General features: G+C 38.6%; 1 protein-coding gene across 2 annotated transcripts in view; it reads right to left on the bottom strand.

Moving 5' to 3' along the window:
* The window catches only part of MC2R (melanocortin 2 receptor), a 30,097-nt gene extending 15,285 nt beyond the window's left edge, over positions 1 to 14,812 (bottom strand). For both annotated transcript variants that reach the window (XM_029922355.1, XM_029922356.1), the window contains exon 1: positions 14,753 to 14,812. The gene's annotated coding sequence lies outside the window, so the exon portion shown is untranslated. The remainder of the gene's footprint in view (positions 1 to 14,752) is intronic.
* Positions 14,813 to 15,053: the final 241 nt, after the last annotated feature.

Genomic DNA, 15,053 nt, shown 5'->3' with positions numbered 1-15,053 from the left:
GGGGGGGGAGAAAACAAAAGACTGCCCTCCCCTCAACTTCAAATGCCAGTCACAAGTCCAGCTTGTCACCTATGTTTCTTTTTTTTTTTTTAATGTTTTATTTATTTTTGAGAGAGGAAGAGACTGTGAGCAGGGGAGGGTCAGAGAGAGAGGAAGACACAGAATCCGAAGACAGGCTCCAGGCTCTGAGCTAGCCGTCAGCCTCGAGCCTGATGTGGGGCTGGAACCCACAAACTGTGAGATCATAACCTGAGCTGAAGTCAGATGCTTAACCGACTGAGATACCGGAGTGCCCCTTGTCACCTATGTTTTTGGCATGATTGGCTATAGATCAGAGGTTTCAGTGACTACCCCCCCCTCCAGGTTCAATTAATTTGTTAGAACAGCTCACAGAATTCACTGAAACAGTTTACTTACTAGTTTACCAGTTTATTATAAAGGGACATAACTCAGGAATGGCCAGGTGGAAGAGATCCATAGGGCAAGATTATGTGGAAAGGGTGAGGAGCTTCCAGGTTCTCTGAGCACACCACTCTCCCTGAATTTCCACCATGTTCACCAACCTGGAAGCTTTTCAAACCCCATCCTCTTTGTGTTTTTATAATGGCTTCACTACATGTGTATGATTGATTAAGTCATTGCCTGCTGGTGATTGATTCAACCTCAGAAGGGCTTTGGAGGCACCTAAGCTCATCTGGTGTGCTGCTGAGAGTTTTTTCACAGTGGGATTCTTGTTTATTTGTTTGTACCTCCCACCAAACTGAAAAAGAAAGACTTTGTATTAATTACCATAGTTATTTTCCCCTTCAAAGTAATGATAATCTCAACCAGTCTCAGCTGTTACTTGTGCTATCCTTAGCATTTTTATTTACTTTGGGGCTTGATATAAATGTGTTGTCTCACTGGCTAGGGAAGCCTCAATTGAATTTACTGACAAGATAGGAGATTTTGAATCTTTTACAGATGGCTAAATGGAAGCCAATTTTTCTCAAATTACATTATATAATACAAATGAAGATTTAAAAAATGTCAATCACTGAAGTGGAAAGGCTGAGTCTGTAGGATATTTAAGTCTTATATCTTGTTTGAGTATATTCCAGAGAAATGGTGCACTTTTCTGGGGAAAGAACTGGCCATGTCCATAAGAATACAGTTTGCCATGCTCACTAGAGGGAGTACCTAAAATATACTAAATACGATCCCTAGATACCTCATCATGATGAGATATTTGGTCTCTAGAGGAGTTAGTATTTTTAGTGATGATATATCTTTGCATCTCTGCTTACTCATCATTCTTTCTCTTTAAAACAATTCCTAATATTCCTGGAAGTTTTCCAGTATTCCTGGAAAGGAAACCTGAGAAATCCACAGGAACAGTGGCTGGTTGATGGCATGTTCAACTTTGGCCATCAAGAGCTCTTTGAGTTGGCACCAGTATCCATTGAACATGCCCTCATAATTGTGTTTTTTTCAAACATTATTTACTTTCTGATACTAAGAGATGTTCCAGGCTCATCTTGTTATTATGTGCCATCATCATGGAGTGAGCCATTCTTCCAAGGATTCCTGACTCCTTTTACTTTAGAGAATGGTATTAGAAACCAAGATCTGAGTGCTTCTGGGGTGCCATAGCTTCTAGGACTTTTCAGGTAACAGAGTGAAAGAATATATGTGTGTGCACTAAGCAATGTGTATAGACATATCTATAAATTTTTCTTTATCCATCTCTACATACATTAAGTTAAACATGAGTTCATACTAATGTCTCCAGCTCCAATCCATTACTACCTGTATCCTTCTAGCCTTCTCTCTTTGTTTATTTATAACCTCCTTCTTCAACACTGAGATACTGGATGCCATGCATTACTTAATTGTATAATTCTAGTATACATTTGTAGTTATTTCAGAATTGTTAATCCATATCACTGTCATAAACTTTATCAACTAGAGAACAGTGTTTTTACCTTTTTCTTATAGTCTCCATTAAATCAGCTCTTTCTTTCACCCCATTCACTGAAATTATTTCATATCTTTATAATACAATCATATTTTTCATTGTTTTTCATCCTGAGATCTCCTAACCTCCTAAATTACTTGTAAAAAAATTTGTACACATAAGATTCATTTTATGCCATAAATTTATATAGGTTTTTAACAAATGTATAGTGTCATATATTTATTATTGCAATATCACATAGAATAGTCTTACTTCTCTAAAAAATTCCCTCATATTTCATCTATTCAACCATCAATATCTCCCCAAACCACTGGTAACAGCTTATCTGTTTATAAATATAGTTCTGCCATTTGCAGAATGTCATGTAATGGAAATAATAGAGTATATGGTCTTTTCAGACTGGCTTGTGTCAGCTACATGACATAATATTCATTTAAGTTTCACCTGTGTCTTTTTTAAGCTTGAGTGCTAAAGGGTAGTTGAAGGACATCTTGGTTGCTTCCAAGTTTTAGCAATTATGAATAAATCTGCTAAAGACATCTATGTGCAGGTTTTGTGGGGGCATAAGTTTTCAACTTATTTGGGTAAATATCAAGGAGCATGACTATTGGATCATATGGTAAGAATCTGCTTAGCTTTGTAAGAAACTGCCAAACTGACTTTCAAAGTGTCTGCACCATTTTGCATTCCCACCAACAATGTATGAGAGTTCCTGCTGCTCTATATTTTCACCAATATCTGGTATTGTCAGTGTTTTGGATTTTAGCCATACTAAGTATGTAGTGACATCTCTCTCTCTCTCTCTCTCTTTTTCAATCTTTTGAATGTTTTCTTTATTTTTGAAGGAGAGAGAGAGAGAGAGAGAGAGAGAGAGAGAGGGAGGGAGAGAGAGAGAGAGAGACAGACAGACAGAACATGAGCAGGGGAGGAGCAGAGAGAAAAAGGAGACACAGAATCCCAAGTGGGCTCCAGGCTCTGAGCTGTCAACACAGAGCCCGATGCAGGGCTTGAACTCATAAACTATGAGATAATGACCTGAGCCAAATTCAGATGCTTAACCTACTGAGCCACCCAGGTGCCCCTCATTGTTGTTTAATTTTCACTTCTTTAATAATAAATTATGATTGAGTATCACTTTATATGTTTATTTACCATCTGTAAATCTTCTTTGGTGAGATGTCTATTCAGATCTTTTGTCCATTTTTAAATTTTATTGTTTTGGCTTTTTTGAGTTTAATAGTCTTTTGAATATTTTGGAAAACAGTCGTATTCTAGTATTTATTTTGCAAGCGCTTTCTCCCAGTGTGTGACTTATCTTTTCATTATCTTAACAGTATCTATCACAGAGTAGAAGTTTTAAATTTTAATAAATTCAATTTAATTTTTCTTTCATTGATGATTGTTTTGGTGTTGTATTGTAAGGTCATCACCAAATCCAATGTAATGTAGATTCTCTCCTGTTTATTTCTAGAAGTTGTATAGTTTTGTATTTTACATTTGGGTTATTTTTTTGTGTATAAGATTTAGGTCTAGATTCTTCTTTTCTGCACATAAATATCCAATTGTTTCAGTGTTATTTGTTAAAAAGCTTATCATGTTTCCATTGACTTGCTCTTGCAATTGAACCTTTGTTCAAATGAATAGGGTCTGTTTCTGGGCTCTCTATTCTGTTCTACTGATCTCTTAATCTATTATTTTGTTAATACCACATTGTCTTGATTTCTGTAGTTTTATAGTAAGCCTTGAAGTTGGCTCATGTCAATCTTCTGACTTTGTTATTTGGTATTGTGTTGGCTATTCTAAGCTCTTTGCTTTTTCATATACATTCTAGGATAAATTTATAAAAATCTACAAAACAGCTTGTTGGGATTTTGATTGCGATTGTGTTGAATCTATAGATTAAGTTGGAAAGTTTTTTTTTTTGGATATTTGTTTTTTTGTTGTTTTCCAAGTTTTCTGAATTTGGTATTTAAAATATATTCTGCAAAGTGCATGAAAGGAGCTTGGGACAGCTTACCCTCAGCCTCCATTGAAGTACAGGAACCTATATCCACTGGGTGGGTCCTTTTATCACTCTTCAGCACTGTGGTTTGCTTCTGTGAACCAAGAATATGCCTTGGAGTCCTTTTCAAACTGTCTCTGCTTCTCATCATAAGAATCATTGCCTCACATCAACTCAGCCTTAGCCTGGGGAGATTTCTGGTGCCTCCAACTATCTTGCATTAAACTGATGCCACTCCCATCTTGATGCTTTTCTTTGTGTGAAAGTATCATCTCCAGAAAATGCTTTCTTTTTCAGTCTTTTTTAAAAATTATTTATACCTGAGATAAAGGGTTGACAGAAGCTCACTTTATCCCATTATAAGGATTTATGTAAAGTGGTCAGATATCTCAGAAAGGAAGATGGGAAGGTATAGTTGACTTTGGTAAGCGTGTGAAGTAGGAAGACCCAAGAGTTGTGTCACTACTGGGGAAGAGAAAAATCACAGTATCAGGGACAAAGTATGCATGCAAATAATGGGAGCTGAGGGCCTCAGGGAGAGGTGGGTATATCAGGGAGCAAGCTTAGTGACAATGCAATCTCTCTTGGAACTTCACTTTTATCAACTAAAAAAATTCCATCAAACCCTTGTTATAATTCCCCTTAATGGGGTGCCTGGTGACTTAGTTGGTTAAGTGTCCAACTTTGGCTCAGGTCATGATCTCGTAGTTTATGAGTTTGAGTCCTATGTTGGGCTCTGTGCTGATATCTCAGAGCCTGGAGCCTGTTTCAGATTATGTGTCCTCTTTCTCTACCCATACCCTGCTTGTGCTCTGTCTTTCTCTCTCTCAAAAAATAGACATTAAAAAAAAAAAAAAAACGAGTACTAGGTTCTTCACTGCAAAGTTTTGTTTCTATTCTCCTCCCTGAAATAGCTCCAAATCCCTCCCTTTAAAAAGCATGAATTGGCAGGGTACAAAATCAATGTACAGAAATCGGTTGATTCTTATACACCAAAAATGAAGCAACAGAAAGAGAAATCAAAAAACCGATCTGATTCACAATTGCATGAAAAAACATAAAATACCTAGGAATAAATCTAACTAAAGATGTAAAAGACCTGTATGCTGAAAACTATAGAAGACTTATGAAGGAAAATGAAGAAGACACCAAGAAATAGAAAAACATTCCATGCTCATGGATCAGAAGAATAAACATTGTTAAAATGTCATTAATACCCAAAGCAATCTACACATTCAATGCAATCCCCATCGAAGTTGCACCAGCATTATTCTCAAAGCTAGAACAAACTATCTTAAAATCCGTATGGAACCACAAAAGACCCTGAATAGCCAAAGTAATATTGAAGAAGAAAACCAAAACGGGAGGCATCACAATCCCAGACTTTAGCCTCTACTACAAAGCTGTCATCACCAAGACAGTATGGTATTGGCACAAAAACAGACACATAGACCAATGGAATAGAATAGAGAGCCCAGAACTGGACCCACAAGTGTGTGGCCAATTAATCTTTGACAAAACAAGAAAGAGTATCCAATGGAAAAAAGACAGCCTCTTCAACAGGTGGTGTTGGGAGAGCTGGACAGCAATATGAAGAAGAATGAAACTAGACCATGTTCTTACACCATTCACAAAAATAAGATCAAAATGGCTGAAGGACCTGAATGTGAGTCAGGAAACCATGAAAACCCTGGAAGAGAAAGCAGGAAATAACCTCCTTGGCCTCAATCGCAGCAATTTCCTCCTGGACACATCCCCAAACGCAAGGGAATCAAGAACAAAAATGAACTACTGGGGGACCTCATCAAGATAAAAAGCTTCTGCACTGCAAAGGAAGCAATCAAGAAAACTGAAAGGCAACCAACAGAATGGGAAAATATAGTGGCAAATGGCATATCAGATAAAGAACTAGTATCTGAAATCAATAAGGAACTCACTGAACTACATACCTGAAAAATGAATAATCCAGTGAAGAAATGGGCAGAAGACTTTAAACAGACACTTCTCCAAAGAGGACATCCAGATGGCCTACAGGTACATGAAATGATGCTCAACATCTCATCATAAGGGAAATACAAATCAAAACCACACTGAGATACCACCTCACACCAACCAATCAGAGTGTCTAAAATGAACAAATCAAGAGACTAGATGCTGGCGAGGATGTGGAGAAATGGGCTCCCTCCTACACTGTTGGTGGGAATGTAAACTGGTGCAACCACTCTGGGAAACAGTGTGGAGGTTCCTCAAAAAGCTATCAATAGAACTCCCCTATGACCCAGCAATAGCACTGCTAGGGATTTACCCAAGGGATACAGAAATGCTGATGCATAGGAGCACATGTACCCCAATGTTCATAGCGGCACTGTCAACAATAATCAAATCATGGAAAGAGCCTAAATGTCCATCACCTGATGAATGGATCAAGATGTGGTGTATATACACAATGGTGTACTACAAGGCAACGAGAAAGAATGAAATCTGGCCATTTGTAGCAAAGTGGATGGACCTTGAGGGTGTCATGCTGAGTGAAATAAGTGAGGCAGAGAAGGACAGATACCATATGTTTGTGCTCATAGGTCTAACACGAGAAACCTAACAGAGGGCCATAAGGAGGGAAAGGGGGAAAGAGAGCCGGGAAGAGTGAGGGACACAAATCACGAGAGACTATTGAATACTGAAAACGAACCGAGGGCTGAAGGGGGAGGGAGAGGGGGGAAGGGGTATATCAGGTCATGGAAGGGGGCACTTGTGGGGAGAAGCACTGGGTGTCATATGGAAACAATTCGACAATAAACTATTATTTAAAAAATAAAAATAAAAAGCATGAAATGGTTTCTAATTGATTCAGTCAGCTAAACAGACGCCATTAAATAAAACAATATTAAACAATTGCTTTCCTCTTCCAGATGAAAAATTTTAAACTCTCTTCTTATTTTGGATGGATTCCTCAAAGCCTTCTTTGTGTCACCTGGCTCCTCTTATCACTATCTTTAGAAAGTGGGCTGACCCCAACCTAACTGCACCCCAAGACTGCCATAAGCACAGTGAGCAGCTTTGGTCTTTGCATCTTGCTTTGGCGTTTTGAAACTCGTGGTCACTGCTTTATATTTTGTGCACTCCATAGTGTGTCTTAGTCCCAGAGGATGAGGGGATGTTGATTGGAGGCAGTTGCTATCCAAGGGGACTAGCAAGAGTGGGTGCATGGGAGGGTAAGGAGAGAAGATAGCTTTAGAATATTTTGGCTTTAGTCCAAGTAGTCAAATAAAGAACTGACATTTGTGAGTAACGTCTAGGACCCAATTTTGGTTTATATGTGTTCAGGAAGAAAAAAAAATAGGAAACACCATGCTGCCCAACAAAATCTAGCTGGGAAGTTGTGACATGCACACTTGAGAAAACAGGTAAGGCTATATTGACTTGCTAATCTGAGTCTGGCTTCCACATGGTATACATAATTTGAAAAAGGATTGGCTTTTACCTATAAGTGGTGTAGGTAATCATTTTCTGTGTATTGCCCAAAATGTGTTTACCAATTTTAATTAATAATCTAACAAATAAAAAAGCAAACTCCCCTATACATTGGCACATCATTAGAATTCTGTACTTTGAGGACAGTTTGATTTTGCATGGCTTCTCTTACAATAATCTGTATGTTAAAAGTCACAATGAGTGAACAGTAAAATGTATTCTTTAATGCTCCAATTAAACATAAGAGGTACTATTCATATTCTCTGCTCTCCCACCCATTTTATAGAGAAGAAAACAGCCTAAGACAGGTTAAGTAACTTGCTCAAGGTCAGCCAGCCACTAAATCTGCGTTACTCCAAGACCCATGCTCTCTCTTTTATTCCAAATAGCATCTGAAGGTGGAGCATAAGTGGAAGCAGCAGGGTTCCAGACCACATGGCTAGTCTTACTGGGTAATATTCCTGCCTCCTCTAAGTATTGAGGAGGTGGTAAGTTTGGGCCTGGAGTGGTAGAAGGAATTGGAGACTGGGCCTCCTACTTTAAAGGCTATTTGGGTGCTAAATAGAATAGGATGGCATAGCATTGCATAGAATAGATTAGATAGCATAGCATAGGATAGGATTGGAGAATAGAATGAAATGGAATGGAATGGAAGAGAAGAGAAGAGAAGAGAAGAGAAGAGAAGAGAAGAGAAGAGAAGAGAAGAGAAGAGAATCATCATAATAAGATTTGTGGATGTTATTAATCAGCACTCTGTTGAAAGAAAAAGGGGAAAACTCCAATGATAGATTATTTTTTTAATTCACTTACTGATCCTGGGCTGTTCCACAGCCTTTGCTGGCATCAAATCAAAATTACCAGGTAATATCAATTTTCTTGATCTGACTGAATAGAAGCATCTCTAACTCTAAACACTGGATATTCACATGGCAGTGCTCATTAATGATAAACAATGGCTCATCTGAATCAAGCGCACACTCTTCTTTGAAATCCATCTAGGATCAATAATAAGAGGCCATACAGTGACCTTGTATATTGGGATATGAAGCATTCTCATTCTTTTCTTTCCTAATGCACTGTATAGTTTGGAGCACTGTAACTGTAAGCATCCAGGCAATGGTACCTATAGGTGGCCAGTATATAAATATTACATTTTACAGACCTCTGCTCTTACAGTCTAGTGTCTTATCTGATATTCACAAGAAGACTGGAATTAGGCAGGAATGACAATGCTGCCAAATTTTAGGACAAAGACATGAAGGTCTCAAGAAGTGAAGTTTTGCCCAAGTTTACATAGTTGGGAAGATCCTCCACGTGCAGGGTATTTCCACTCCTTTTTTTCCTCCCCTCTTTACCCTTGACCTTACACTAACTCAGTGATCCCCTTTTGAAGTTCTACTCCAGCGATATGTATTCCTCCAAAACTCTTCCTGCATGTGTCTTCATGTTGACCTTTCCCCGTGGTCAGCTGTTGTAGCAGATTCAGAAATGCTTGCTGGCTCCATACTCTAGTCAATTGAGTATGTGCTAGATCATTTAGTCTTGTTGTTTGCATATGTTTTATTTCCCCACCAAGTCAGGGTCCATATAAGTATTACATGTGTTGCTGGTATAGTGCATGGAACATGTATATTTTGAGTTGAGCACTTACTTTAAAAAAGCGACCTTCTAAATTTCATGGCTTCTCATAGCTAGAGAACAAAAAACAAACTTAAGATTTATACTATCTCTGTATCTTCTTTCTTATCTCTCACTTCTCTGAGCCCAAGGTCAACCTGGACACCATGTACACTAGGGCATCTGTCTCAGCTCATACATTCCTATTAAACCTATGCATATGGTGTAATTTCCGTGTGATGTACCTTCTTCATTTTTTCCATGATCCTTTCATTTTCAACACATTCAATTCTTCTCTCCATGAAGACTTTCCTACACTGCCTCCTCTCTCCCAAAGGAGGATGAAAGACCTTCCCATCTATGTTCTTATAAACCATATGTCCTTATTTCTCCAATGACATTATTCTCATTAACACTGGTCCTTTATCACAACCAACCCCTCAGAAATACAAACAATTATCAGAGAACACTATGAAAAATTATATACCAACAAACTGGACAACCTGGAAGAAATGGACAAATTCTGAAACACTCACACTACCAAAACTCAAATAGGAAGAAATAGAAAATTTGAACACATTCATAATTAGTGAAGAAATTGAATCAGTAATCAGAAATCTCCCAACAAATAAGAGTCCTGGGCCAGACAGCTTTCCAGGGGAATTATACCAGACATTTAAAGCAGAGTTAATACCTATCCTTCTCAATCTGTTCCAAAAAATAGAAATGGAAGAAAAGCTACCAGACTCATTCTGTGAAGCCAGTATTACCTTGATCCCAAACCAGACAGAGACCCCACAAAAAAGGAGAATTACAGGTCAATATCTCTGATGAACATGGATGCAAAAATTCTCAACAAGATACTAGGAAATCGAATTCAACAGTATATAAAAAGGATTATATACCATAATCAAATGGGATTCATTCCTGGGATGCAGGGCTGGTTCAATATTCCCAAATCAATCAATGTGATACATCACATTAATGAAAGAAAGGATAAGAACCTTGTAATTCTGTCAATAGATGCAGAAAAGGCATTTGACAAAATACAGCATCCTTTCTTAATAAAGACCCTCAAGAAAGTCGGGATAGAAGGAACTTACTTAAACATCATAAAAGCCATATAAGAAAAGCCCACAGCCAATATTATCCTCAATGGGCGAAAACTGAGAGCTTTCCCCTTGAGATCAGGAGGACGACAGGGATGTCCACTCTCATCACTGTTGTTTAATATAGTGTTGGAAATCCTGGCATCAGCAATCAGACAACAAAACTAAATAAAAGGTATCAAAATTGGCAAATAAGAAGTCAAACTTTCACTTTTCACAGATGACATGATGCTCCACATGAAAAACTCAACAGACTCCACCAAAAGGCTGCTAGAACTGATTCATAAATTCAGCAAAGTCGCAGGGCACAAAATCTATGTACAGAAATCAGTTGCATTTTTATACACCAATAATGAAACAACAGAAAGAGAAATCAAGAAAAAGATCCCATTCACAATTACACACACAAAAAAAAACATAAAATACCAAGGAATAAACCTAACCAAAGATGTAAAATGTCTGTATGCTGAAAACCTTAGAAAGCTTATGAAGGAAATTGAAGAAGACACCAAGAAATGGAAAAACATTCCATGCTCATGGATTGGAAGAATACATATTGTTAAAATGTCAATACTACCTGAAGCAATCTACACATTCAATGCAATCCCCATCAAAATTGCACCAGCATTCTTCTGAAAGTTAGAACAAACACTCCTAAAATTTGTATAGAACCACAAAGGACCCCAAACAGCCAAAGTAATATTGAAGAAGAAAACCAAAATGGGAGGTATCACAATCCCAGACTTTAGCCTCTACTTCAAAGCTGTAATCATCAAGACAGTGTGGTATTGGCACAAAAACAGACATAAGGACCAATGGAATAGAATAGAGAACCCAGAATTAGACCCACAAATGTATGGCCAAGTAATCTTTGACAAAGCAGGAAGGAGTATCCAATGGGAAAAAAACCAGTGTCTTTAGCAAATGGTGCTGGAAGAACTGGACAGGAACATGTAGAAGAATGAAACTAGACCACTTTCTTACACCATACGCAAAAGCAAACTCAAAATAGATGAAAGACCTAAATGTGAGACAAGCAACTCAAAACCCTAGAGGAGAAGTCAGGGAACAACCTCTTTGACCTCAGCCACAGCAATTTCTTACTTGACACATCTCCAAAGGTAAGGGAATTAAAAGTAAAATGAATTATTGGGACCTCATCAAGATAAAAAGCTTCTGCACTGCAAAGGAAACAATCAACAAAACTTAAAGGTAACCAACAGACTGAGAAAAGATATTTGCAAATGACATATTGGATAAAGGGTTAGTATCCAAAATCTATAAAGAACTCACCAAACTCAACACCTAAAAAGCAAATAACCCAGTGAAGAAATGGGCAGAAGACATGAATAGAAACTTTTCTAAAGAAAACATCCAATGGCCAATAGACATGACAATACTCAATATCACTCATCATCAGGGAAATACAAATCAAACCACACTGAGATACCAACTCAGAGTGGTTAAAATCAACAACTCAGGAAACTACAGATGCCTGGTGAGGATGTCGGAACCCTCTTGCACTGTCGTTGGGAATGCAAACTGGTTCAGTCTCTCTGGAAAACAGTGTGGAGGTTCCTAAAAAAATTAAAAATACAACTACCCTACGACCTAGCAATAGCACTGCTAGGAATTTATCCAAAGGATACAGGAGTGCTGATTCATAGGGACACATGTACTCCAATGTTTATAGCAGCACTTTTAACAATAGCCAAATTATGGAAGGAGCCTAAATGTCCATCACCTAACGAATGGATAAAGAAGATATGTTTATATATGCAATGGAATATTACTTGGCAATGAGAAAGAATAAGTCTGACCATTTTCAGCAACGTGGATGGAACTGGAAGATATTAAAGTGAAATAAGGGGCGCCTGGGTGACTCGGTTAAGCGTCCGACTTTGGCTCAAGTCATGATCTCACGGTCTGTGGGTTAGAGCCCGTGTCAGCCTCTGTTCTGACAGCCAAAGCCTGGAGCCTGCTTCACATACTGTGTCTCCTTTCCTTTCTGCCCCCCCCCTGCTCACTCTCTGTCTCTCTCTCAAAATAAAATAAAGACATAAAAAATTTAAAAATAAAAAATAAAAAAAGTGAAATAAGCCAGTCAAAGAAAGACAGACAGCATATGTTTTCACTCATATATGAATCTTGAGAAATTTAACAGAAGACCATGGGGGAAGAGAAGCAGGAAAAAACAGTTACAAACAGAGAGGAAGGGAGGGAGGTAAATCATAAAAGACTCTTAAATACAGAGAAGAAACTGAGGGTTGATGGGGAGGTTGGGGAGAGGGGAAAATGGGTGATGGGCATTGAGGTGGGCACTTGTTGGGATGACCACTGGGTGCTGTATGTAAGTGCTGAACCACTGGAATCTACCCCCAAAACCAAGAGCACACTTTACACATTGTATGCTAGCCAATGTGACAATAAATTATATTTTAAAAAATTTTTAAAAATAGAACACTTGGTCTTTCCTCATAAATGAATTCTGAGCTTTTTAGGATAAGAACTGTCCTCACCATCTTTGTATAGCCAGCACCCAGCAGAGAAGTTGGCCATAGCAATATTTGTAGAATGAATGCAAGCTGGATTCTACTTAAACTGAGCATAAGGATATTATTAAAGGTTAATTAGCCATTAAGTATTTAGATGGGAAACATACATGCAAAAATTAACAAGATAAAGAATAGGATGGCTTAATTTTTTTTTTTTTTTTTGCATTGAACTGCATTAAGTTGCTCTGAGGCAGTGAGAGGGTAATTGCTGCTAGAGCAAATCTCTCTCTCTGCCACACAAGAGGCGGATCTCCTGAAAAGTGCAGATTGTTGAAGAGCTGTCCACTGAATCTCCAAATAGCAGAACTCCCTCCCCCTCAATCCTGGGTTGAAGTTCCCAAAAGGCAGATTTAGGCCTCCTTCTCTGTGCTCCCCCAGCCATGTGTGTTCTTAGGTAGGAGGTAGTGTGAGGTACTGTCTCACATCTGTGTCCTTGACCCCTATAGCTACTGGAGACTCACAGTAGGCACTCTGACTGTGGTTTGCAGTGAGGCCTGGCTTAAGTATCAGTGGACATTTTTAATCAATACATGAATAAGTGAGCACAGCTTGTAACCATGTCTTTTGCACTCCTGCCCAGGAGACGAGAGATCTCTTTTTCCCACTTTTGCTCAAGGCCTTACTCTTAGCAGTCCTCTTTTATTTTTTTAAGTGAGGTGAAGACTTTTTAAATGTTTACTTTTGAGAGAGAGAGAGAGAGAGAGAGAGAGAGAGAGAGAGTGCAAACAGGTGAGGGGCAGAGAGGGAGACACAGAATCCTAAGTAGACTTCAGTTTCTGAGTGAGCTGTCAGCACAGAGCCTGATGCAGGGCTCAAACTCACAATTTGCTAGATCATGACCTGAGCTGAAGTCAAATGTTTGACTGAGCCACCCAGGTGCTCATACTTAGCACTCCTCTTATTCCATTACCATTTCTTTTGTTTTTTTAATGTTTATTTATTTTTGAGAGAGAGAGAGAGAGAGAGAGCGAGAGCGAGCATGAGTAGGGGAGGGGCAGAGGGAGGGAGACACAGAATCTGAAACAGGCTCCAGGCCTGAGCTGCCAGCACAGAGTCCAGTGTGGGGCTTGAACTCACGAACTGTGAGCTCATAACCTGAGCCGAAGTCAGATGCTCAACTGACTGAGCCACCCAGGTGCCCCCAATACTATTTCTATGCCTCTTGGACTTTGCATGTGTGTATATGTGTATGCATATGTATGTGTATGTACATATGTGTGTATGTGTGTACATGCACATGTTTGCAGAGGATAAGTGGTAGAGTTATATCAAGGTAGTCTAAAGAAACAAAAAAAAACCAAAGAACAGCTGTTTTTATAAAAAGACTGGGACTTCCACTCTGGAGACTGACTGTCCCCCATGACAGAGCCAACCAAGCAAAGAGGGAGTGTCTCAAGTCTGCAGTGACTGCATGACTTTCCAAGTGAGAACCACTTTGGAGGAGCATGTGATAATGAATGTGTTTTTAATTCTTGTTTATACTACATCCGGTATTGCTGCCTAGGAATTCAGAGGACTACTGAACTTAAAGGCCGAGAGAGTGCACTTTGCCTTAGAACCACAAATAATCCACATACACATGTTGATGACACAGCTGCTTAAACACTCATACCAGAGGCCCAAGTGGCCTACCACATGCCAGCATCCCTATTCACTATGTCAGCAAAACTCTTGTGCTCATAAAAACGAAAAAGCTAATCAAGTAAAAAGTGACTTGCATGAAGGAGCAAAAGAAACATGAAGATAAACCTGTTCATAGTCTTTGTATAGAGCTCGATGATATTTTAAACACTAAATACAGGAAAGCTAATGAATTCATCAATAGGGAAGTCTGTTTCAGAGAAACAAATAATAGATTTTATTGTGGTCATTTAATTAGAAAGATAATATACTCCCTCAAGAAGTATGAAAGACCATAATTAAAAGGATGGGCTGTAAGGAGAAATTCTGAATTTAACCTTTTCCCAGATTTATTCCTAACTGCTCTATTTATGATCCAAAAGCCCTTAAGAACCCAAGAAATAGTAGAAAATGTGCTTACCTTCAGTTCTGAAGCAGGAAATTTCTGGCTGAGGTGACTGAGAATGAAAGAGGTTTGAAAGAAAAGCAAGCAAGTGGACCTTGGACCAGAAAGCACCGGAACATATGCATCACTGCAAGAGACAGTTTGTTATCATAACCTTGAATAAATGTCATATGAAGTGAATTGCATATTTCTGGTAATATGAAGTTAGAGAAATGGAAAGAAGCAATTAGATTAGGACATAATTTCCATGGCCTCAGCTAGACAAGGTCACTTCCAATGTTTATGACCAGGTTTATGGCATATTACAAAATTAAGA

This window comes from Suricata suricatta, chromosome 14 (genome assembly GCF_006229205.1).
Source record: "Suricata suricatta isolate VVHF042 chromosome 14, meerkat_22Aug2017_6uvM2_HiC, whole genome shotgun sequence".
Lineage (NCBI taxonomy): Eukaryota > Metazoa > Chordata > Mammalia > Carnivora > Herpestidae > Suricata > Suricata suricatta.
The sequence above is the reverse complement of the archived record's forward strand: the minus strand, read 5'-3'. Positions and strand labels throughout refer to the sequence as shown.